Source organism: Dermacentor variabilis, chromosome 1, assembly GCF_050947875.1.
Source record: "Dermacentor variabilis isolate Ectoservices chromosome 1, ASM5094787v1, whole genome shotgun sequence".
Lineage (NCBI taxonomy): Eukaryota > Metazoa > Arthropoda > Arachnida > Ixodida > Ixodidae > Dermacentor > Dermacentor variabilis.
Window position 1 is genome coordinate 135,262,322 of NC_134568.1, and position 10,301 is coordinate 135,272,622.

Consider the following 10,301-nt stretch of genomic DNA (forward strand, 5'->3'; position numbering starts at 1 on the left):
TTCACGACTCCTTGCGTGCCTCATTGAGTCACGATAACAACGCAGTGTTCTTTACGTTGCCAGTCAAATAACCTCAGGGACTAGAAAACACTCGTCGCATCGCATTCGAGTAGCTACACAGGGTGTCCCACCTAACTTGAGCCAAGAATTTAAAAATGAAACGCGCGTCGAAAGTGGACTGAACCGAACGCATACTATTCGCAATAGCCTATAGTAATGACAATTTCCCCCCATAATTCACTAATTAATTAAGTTCAATTACCCAACTTTCTAATTATTGGCTGAGGGCCCTAAGTATGTAATACGCAAATTTGTAGAGCCCCTTCAGAAACCACCTATCGAGTTGTTTCCTTTACGATACGTCTCACGTAGTCCTTTTTTCCATGTTGCGCGCAGCCTTTTCTCTAGGTATCAACTCGACTGCTATCACTCTGGCCAATGCACGTGTGCCAGAGGATGACGAAGCACACTTACAAGAGAAGTTGTGGGAATACGAGCCATTTTATCATTCTTGCTGCGATATGTATGTGGCTGCGTGCAGGCCGCAACAACTGGCGAGAAATTACTCGGCTTAAATTAAAGCCGGTAAATTATTGAGTTTCACGTGGCAAAATCGCGATCTGGGTTTGAAGCACGCCGGAATATCCTTGACCCCCCGGGGTTCTTTAACGTGATACCTAAATCGAAGTGCCCGAGCGTTTTCGCATTTCGCCCCCATCAAAATGCGCCCACCGCGGCGGGTAATGAAACCGCGCGCGATCTGTACATCTCAGCAGCGCAATGCCATAGCCACTAAGCTACCGCGGCGGTTGATTATTAGGCTGCTTCAGCATACGCAGAGGCGTTGTCCCCTCGTTTCAATTTAGCTATGTTGTTTTGAAAACCATTCACAGCCCAGCTATGAAAGATGCGGGGTGGGGGTGTTCGCATTGATATCGACAACCCAGCGATCGTTAACGCGCACCGGTCAGTTGGTTCACGAGCGTCGCATTCCATTGGACTGCGGCTGCGGCTCTTGTGGTTCTTGGACCTTGCGCTCAATGCCAGAACGCCGTACCGTGGATAGCTCTAATTTCTGGCAAGAAACAGAAGTACGCGGGGAAGTGTGACCAACTAAAATTGGGCCGATTGTGAATAGCCCTATCAATTAAAACCGCAAATAGGCGGCGAGGCTTGTATAAACAAAAAGAGTGCAAATAAAGCTGAGCATTACATTTTAGAGCCTTCGAGAAAATTCGGCTTCTTTGAATGCAAAAAAGAAAAAAAATATGCATGTATTTTTTCTATAGTATATAACAGCATGTTTCTGTGCATACTTCTAGAGGGCTTAATGTATAGCAAAGATTCAAGATAAAGGTGGAAAAATTTGTTGTCATCGTTCATTGCAATACCGCTCTGCATGAAGCGTTGACGGTGACAGATTTTAGGTAGTGCTCCCTGTCACGTGTGGGGTTACAAGCATAACACAGTTAAAGGGAGAGACCTTTGGCAGAACGCTGCGGAGTTTGACCTTACGCTGGTCACTGACCCTGCCTTTCCGACACGTATAGGGACGTCGACGTGTAGGAATGCTACCCCTGACCTCTGCTTTGTACTGCGTCACGTCACCATCTTTCTAAATAAAAAGAAAGAAAGAAAAAGGGCGAATGCCTGCAAGCCGGAAAAAGCGCGGCATTTGAAAAATTAGAGAAGCGACTCGGCGAGAACAAGGCTAAATTAGATTGCAAGTCACTTCCGTAAAGACATATCTGTGATGATATCGCTCAGAGAAAGAATAAATATTACCACTTGGTAGGATGCTCTACACAAAGCTTCAGTGTTGCCTTAAGGTTTTTTTACTGAGACCCACGAAGCGTTTTATTCCCTCCTGTTCACAAAAAAAAAAGAATGCGCTGTTGTGGGGCTATACTTAGAAGGCTGTCGCAAAGGGTCAGCCATGCACTCTAGTTCAGCTGTCCCTGTATTTGTTCAAGCAAAAGCTTCAGAGATAAAATTCAAGGCATTGCACTTGACATCAACGAAGGCTGCCGAACTTGTAGCTCCGCTTGAAGCGCTTCAATTCATCAATCAGGAAACGCATCAGAAATGGTGCATCTTCGGCGATTCCAGGGGAGCATAACACAAATTAAACGAGACCTTTCACTTGAGCAATTAATTACTCGTCGTGACATTGCTCTCTTACCAATATCCCACACATGCATTCTCACCAGTATGACGTCCTGTGTACATCTTAATCTCTCTCCTCGAACTTCCCGCAGACTGCATAACAACTTTGACTTAGCGCGCATGTACGGCGATACTGACGCATTGAACTTATCGGCTCTTCCACGAGCTATCCGTTCGTGGAATGGCCTTCCGGATAATCTTGCATCAGAGCAAAATCTTAAAAAAAATATGTATGCTCCAAAATCTGACGCTTTGAATAAGCCACTGTCACCATTGCACTTGCTCATAGAACTGTTGTCGATATGTCAGTTTTTTTTTAATTCTTTCTTTTTACGTGAAAACGACCTTTTTCGGCGACACTGCTTCCGTTGAGTTAACCTTGCTTTTTTTTCATTGTTGCGTTTTCATCTTTTGTCAACTTTGAATGCTATTGTTATTCCCTTGCTTTTATAGTGTGTCTTGTTAAGTTCGTTAGTTCATTCGCATCTTTCTGCACTAATCGATGTTTACTTTGTTAAGGTGTTATTGTTTGTATTTATGGCTTTATGTATGCTTTACTGCACTGCGCCCCTTACGGAATGCCCCAGGAGGGGTCTGTAAGGTACTCTTAAATAAATAAATAAATAAATTACTAAATACAAGTGGACACAAGAGGAATTTACTAACAAGTAATTGATAAATGACATCACGTCATCTTTTATTGGTTGCCAAGTCATTGTGATGTCCTTGGTAACGAGCAAGCAGACGCATTCGGTCGATCTCCACATGATAGTGAAAATTGCGTCGTTATCCTTATGTCAAAAATAGACACCGCGGGGAAGCTGTGCTTGCTTGCTCGCGATCTTAGGTTACCACTACTGACTTCTACAGGCATTAAAATGTAGCACCATTGTTCCCTGGATCCTTATCTCAAGCTCCGCCTTCGGCACGCCTGGCCACGGCCGAAGGTGACTCATTTCTCGCTCATGGCTTGCAGTAGCTTTTACTAATGCTTATACTCCTACCTCATCGTAATGACCACAAATGCAGAATATTAACTTTTAGGGTGCAAAGAGGCGATAGCTCGCCTTCTGTGCGATTGTCGTCGTATCAATGCAAAAAGAAGTGTCCTCAGCACCACGTTCGACAAGATTGACAACCGTCCCCTTACGGAAGAGAAAATTCTTGTACCCTGGCCCCAGCCGACGTCGGCTTGAGCTGCTTTAAAAGCGCTAGTGCGCTTTTTAAAAGAAACAGGACTGATAGAAAAATATAGCGTCAAATCTTTATTTCGGTTTGTACATACAAACTGGAGATGGTGAGAAAAAGCGACGAATTATACACCGCCCACGGGCCTCACCACCCTTTCAAGTCAGCAGCAGGCACAAGGCAAAAAAACAAAAGACAAGTTTATATGCAGTTAAAAAGAGCAAGATTGACAGAGAAGACGTATGTCTCGTAGTCGGCAACAATAGGCAATTTAAGTAATTGTAAAGCTATAACACAGAGTGGTACAGTGTAAGCTAACATGCAAATGCTTGAGATCTAGCATAGATTGCTGAATAAAGCTCTTCCGGAAGGCAGACAAAGACATAGTATTTAGTTGGGTATTCAGGAATTTTCGTACAGCATATAGATTAACATAGAAAACCCGTAGTTTGTTCTACACTTTGGTAATACAAAAGTACTTTATTCTGATGTCCTATGATGAGTGGCGACATGTAAGTGGAACAATTTGAGAAATAAAGTAATTATTTTTTCTTATTATTATTTTGTAAAAGCATGCAAATCTGTAGTGAAATGATTTGTTGACAGGTACAACATTATAATGTGCAAAAACATGCCTAGTGGGCGAATAATACGACCAGCTGACAATCGCGCGGAGGATCTTCTTTTGCAGGGTTTGCAGTTTTAGAACGTTAGACATCGTTGTGCTGCCCCAGACAAGGAGACCATAGCTTATGTGGGAATAAAGATATGCATAATGCAAAGTAATCTTAGTTTTGGTACGTAAAATATGCCTGTTACGCGAATTCCGATGATTCTAGAAAGTGTTGACGAAAGATTATTAACATGGGTATCCCATGTCGTCGTACTGCTGAACGTTACCCCCAATGATTTGAAGGTTTCCACGTACTCGATCACGGTACCACTGAGGTATAAAGAAGGGCGGTACAATATTTGTTTTCTTTTAGGGAGATAGAGTATAGCTGGCTTTAGTTTCTTTCTTTGTTTATGTTGAGGGAATTAACTGATGACCATGTGGCGAGTGATTAGAGCGCGCGGTTTGCGGCATCTGCTAAGCGTTGCATTATTAATATTTGTTTTGAACACATATATGCATTTAACAGGAAAGGGAAAGTGAGGAGCAGGCTGGCAACTTCCACGGGAAGGGGCACAACGCCTGTCTACTCTTCAGTAGGGAGGCGACAGCAACACAGAAATGGAAGATACGAAGGAGGGGAGGAAAGAGGGAAGAAAGAGCAACAGGACAAATCTAAAAGAATAAAGTAGAACACACAGTACAGATCACATACAGTAGGGCCGGTCACTGAAGGTCACGGTACTAAAGAATGTTGAATGGAAGAAATAGTTTCGACGCTACAAACGTAGACATAAGTTAGTTAACTCTAGAAAAGTAAGTAAGACGTGATGAGTCTGATCGCATCGAGACGCATAACCACTGGGGTACAAACATTCGTCGAGTGTCGTACACCGCAGGCCAAGGAGATGATAGTTTCTCAATAGCGACATGTGCTGCACACTGAAAGTGGGACACAAATATAAGGTGCTGAAGTGTCTCGCAGCAGTCACAAGACGTACACAATGGACTTGCCACACGTCCTTGTCTGTATAAACGTTCGTGCACGTTCACGCAGCCTACCCTCAGTTTGAGTAGTTGCGCTCTAGCGCGACGACGCAAGCTTCAACCGCGAACACGGGGGGGAACGTTCCATTTGCGACGCGCTGGTCTGGACGCTGCTTGAGTTGGTGGCAACGAATCAGCAGACGAGTGCTATCAATCTTGCACAAAATTTCTGGGCAGTCACAGCTGTTATGAGCGCAGGTTGAAGCCAGTCGACCAACCTCTTCATTTCCGGCGATTCCTACGTGTGAAGGTATCCATTGAGCAACGAGAGATACCCCTCGGGATGAAATTTTGCTTGCAGAGTCAGTAATGCTGCGCACAACTGGGCAATCAATCAGACTGCTAAGGGCAGCGCAGGAGCCCGTAGAGATTGCAATCTTCGATGTAGTTAACTGTTCTTGCACGTATTTCAGTGCAACATTAATCGCTGCTAGCTACGCAGTTGTTGACGAAGTTGGATGAGGTATTTGAAAGATACGTCGCACTTGAGTCGAAGGGCAGAAAAAAGTTGCACATGCACCTTGACCGTCGCTGTGCACAGATGCATCTGTGAGAACTTGAAGATAATCTGGAAATCTTTCGAACATGTGAGACTTAGCCAATTGGAATATTGCCGAAACAGGCATACCAGGGCTTGTCAGGGATTGTAAGGTATGTCAGGGATTGTGAGGTAAATGGGGAATACGTGTTCCGTGATATCTTTTGGAGGCAGAGTCGTAACTGAAGCAGCATGTTCAGAAATGTCGATGATATTCATAAGTAATGCCGCCATTTTCCCATGCGAGATTACGGGCCCTGAATGAGACGATCAAGGAGTGACTGACCATTTGATGCGCGGTGCAGACGCTCAATATGATACAGAGGTCTCTGGTCTGCTTGCTACTTCAGAGGTAACTGATGGGCTTCAGTGAGTAATGCAACAGACTGCGCCTCACGAGGTAATCAAAGCATTAGTCGAAGGGTTGTATATCATTGGAAGAGAAGAATAGGCCGGTGGGCATATATATGGACATATATATATATATATATATATATATATATATATATATATATATATATATATATATATATATATATATATATATATATATTTACTGAATAGGAGTGGCCCCAAAATGTGCAAAGTGTGCAATCGCTCCGTCACGGGGCTTTTTTCATATTTCGCGGGTTTTCTTTGCAACGCGGAAAAAAGAAGTGCGCGAGACGTATCGTAAAGGAAACAACTCCATCGGTAGTTTCTGTATGTGCTTTATAAATCTGCGTATCATACTTCGGGTCCTCAGCCAATAATTAAAAAGTTGGGTCATTAAAATGAATTAATTAGTCAGTTATGGGGAACACAAAAAAAATGTCTGAGTTACTATAGGCTATTGCGAATAGTATGCGTTCGGTTCAATTCGCTTCCGACGCGCCTTTCATTTTTAAATTCTTGGCTCAAGTTATGTGGGACACGCTGTACTGTAAACTTGGATGCCCTTCCGACATGCGAAGTAAACCATGATAGCAAAAGTAAGGAGAGCTGGGCGAGTTGGTGTGGTGGCATTATTGAATACAAATTTGAAGGGGAGAAAATGCAAGGGCGGAGCGATGACTGTCCACTAAAGTAAGAAAAACAACCAGCAATGCATACAACACCCTGCACTTGATCATACTTCTTGGCTATCCGTCCGGTTGTTTCTTCCCTTGGCTTCAGTATTTTGAGATGTTTTAAGCATAATAAAACATGCCAGCTCACACGAGGATAGGAAGAAAATCCGTCTTTGATACTACTCCAGCAAATGGTGGCAGGGACCTTGTGGAGCGACGACGTAAGTCTTGTGGCTGTGGTCGAAATCACCGGTCGACAGGTCGACGTCGCAGAACGAAAAAGGCACCAGGTATAGAAATATTTCAACTAGGATACTTTGTTCCTTTCCCCTGATGCTGAAGTTCCCACAAATTTAAGTCGAACATTCAGGAGTATGGCTGTTGCACAACTGGATAGCATCTACTCATGGATTTTAAGAAGATGGTATCTAAATATTTGACTTGTGTCCACGCTGACTGCTTGCAACGATGCAAGATAGACTAAGCCAACATATGGCAAGCACGATCGCTCAAACTGGATTTATTGCACTTTATTCTTGTAGATGTTAGAGCGAATCCTCTTAGGCCTACCGTTTTGCCCAGTAGCCTACTATTAAGTTTTTTACTGTTCTATTCTTCCTACTTTTATTTCTCGCAATATCTCTTACCAGAGAATCATTGTCCAAAAGGTATAATTTATTTGCTTAAAGTGTTAAAATCACGTTTATTTACGTAGCACTTGTTGCCTCCAAGCACGAGAGAGAGAGAAGAACAACGGGGAGGAAAGGCATAAATTGTGCTACATAAGCACGCTTATACCCTACCGCGCCATTACGCTTTCATTGAAACCACCACAATTTTTTTTATGAATCCGAACTTCACACAGCAAATTTCGTTGAGAGCTGGCCCGCCCAATTCTTCCGCTGATTCAGGAATAGCTGATATAAAGATAATTCTGTTTAAAAGTCTACGTTTACTGTCATTGTCTCGCCAGTGGGACTGCCCAGCCTCTTCGCGGTGAGCGCTTGTGGATGTAACAGAAGACTAGCTCCGCCAAACGCGTGATTGCTGCAGAGTATACTGGAGTGAAATTATTTTAAAAATATACATTTTTTACGCGGTTGAGAACACACGGTATCACCACAACACTAAATGTTTGATTGTTTGATCAGCCTCAACGAAGCAGCTTGTGTACACATTCTGTGCACGGCGTAGCATAACATCTTAAATCCTGGATGCAATCTCTCCTCTCTGTGAGTAATTAGATGGCTCACCTCCGCCTAGTTGACACCCCTGCAGACCTCAAGAATATTACGAGAAACAGGGCTGAAGTACAGAGAGTTTGCCTAGCAGATCAGTCGACAACAGCGTGCACTCGCTCTTGTACAAGCACAAAAACTGCGGCTTGTAATTATACTTCTTTAACGCATTGGGTTTAACGTTTCAAAACTGCCTAGTGGGTAATGAAGGATGCCCCATAGGGGAGGACTGCAGTTGAAGTTTGCCCACCTGGGGTTCGTTAACGTGAACCCAAGGCACAGTGATCGCGCGTTTTTGCATTCCGCCCCCCATCGTAATGTGGCCACCACGGCGGGGAATCGAAGCTGCGGCCTCGTGTTCAATAGCAGAGCGCTATTGACACTGAGCCGTCGCGGAGGGTAATATGTCTTGACTAAAAGATACTTTTCATTGACTCCTCGTAACATGCTGTTTTACTGTGAACAGCAGTTATGTGCTAGGAAACAGGCTTACAACGCTTCCATCCGTTTGCAATATTTTCGAACGATTATTATTAAAACATATAATGCACACTACTGCGATGAAGTGTACCAACGTTCACACGTATTCCAGCCATGCTCTTCATAACATCTACTCCACGTCTGTGTTCTGCTGCGATCAACCGTTAAGAGCTAGGGAGTGGGCCGAACAGAGTTTCATGCGATAATTACTGGAGGAAACTCTGGCGCTTCTGTCTACGGGAGCTGCAAGCAGGGTGGTTCAGCCAGTCTGGGAATGATGGTTAGTACGCGGAGTTGCCTAATCTTTTCCCCCTGGCTTCAAACGGCATCGCGGCTTTGGAAATTTATCATTTCCAACAAAGTACTGCGGCATAAATAATTAAATAAAATTATTAAAATTGTTCGACGGCAGGGTTCCAACAGTGGACCTCCAAGCACAGGAGCCCGATATTGAAACCACAACGCCGCGGACGCATGCGTCGAGAAGCGGCATAGAACACCCTTAAATGTTTCTAGCGCGCAAGCCCGCGCGTTGAGATGCTTGGCGCTTTTGGTTTTGACCCCCCCCCCCCCCCCCGACAGGCGGAACCGCGGCAGTTAGTAGCAATTATGTGTGTAAGCAGAGTCTTATTGCCTTCTGCATTTATGAAAGTATAGATGGCTTTGAAATTTAGGCCGATAAAGACAGATAAAGCGCAATAAACGAAGCCATCAGAACGTCTGAAGCCACAAGCATGAAGACCGGACATATCAATATACTACCAGTTCCCACGGTGGCTGAAGGACCGCAGCGCCAGAGTTCCCTCTAGTAATTATTGAAGGTAACTCCATGGGGCGAACGAGCCCACCCCTGGCTTAGCAGGGGCGATAATCACGACTTGACGTATGGGCGTGGGCGACAGCGTTCTTCGCACATTACCAAGTACCGCACGTTAATTGAGGAATTCGCCCGCCTGTAAAAGCTCAACTGACAAGAAGAACGCCATCGGACTGCAGGAAACAGGATGGAGAGCCGCCGCAGGACCCTTCGCATAGATGTTGTTCTTATATAGTGACTGAGTTAAGGGAATGAAACTGTCATTGGAGTCTGTCTGTTTCTGCTACTTTTTCTTTTCTTTTTGATTACAAACACGCGGTTTTTGTAACATTCGGCTGCCATACGGGTGTGTCATCTTAGCCCACGAGCGCGAACGGCTGTCGTCCATCTCTACTTCCCCCATCCCGTGTCAAATGTACCGACACAACTTTCGCAATAAGCATTCTCCGTGGCAGTAACAAGGAAGTAGCGTGTGGAAACCAAGCTGCTGCCACACATGTCCTGCCGTGAAGGTTCAACAAGTTTTGTGATGTACCGATACTTCCTTACCATAAAACGGATGACGCATCCCCATTTCGACATATTGGTGTCGCACTAGGAGGGCTCACATTTGCGCATACTAAGCTTGCTAAATCTCTTGCAAACCTTTCAAGCTTCAGATGAATTACTTAATGACATATCCTCCTTCGAATGGCCTTATACCTGTCACTGCATAGTCAAATGATCTAAAATCAGCCACAAATAAAATATGAACAAGCACCTCTGCTTTCAGATGAACCTTTGGCCTCTTGCATCATATCATGTGTCATTGTTATTGGACGTAGAAAGAAGAAAAGTAGCCATGGCCTAGTGGTGGAGCACTCGCCTCGGTTGCGGCTGGTTGTGAGTTCGATTCCCACCTCAATGTGGCCCCCACTGGTTCGTTCAATACAGGCAGAAGCGTACCCCGGCCTGGCACTCGGCTTTTTTCAGAGATTATACGCTTGGGAAAGGTGCCTGCATGAGAAAAATCCCCTCTAAACCCTCATGAACACAGAAAAAAAGGAGGTTAGGGCCACTTCCCATGTGGCGTCCCAATGCAGCTATTAGGTAACGACACAGTCGGCTTGGGGAAAAACACTACCTTTCCAAGCATTGAGGTACCATAAAAGCCGAACACCTGACC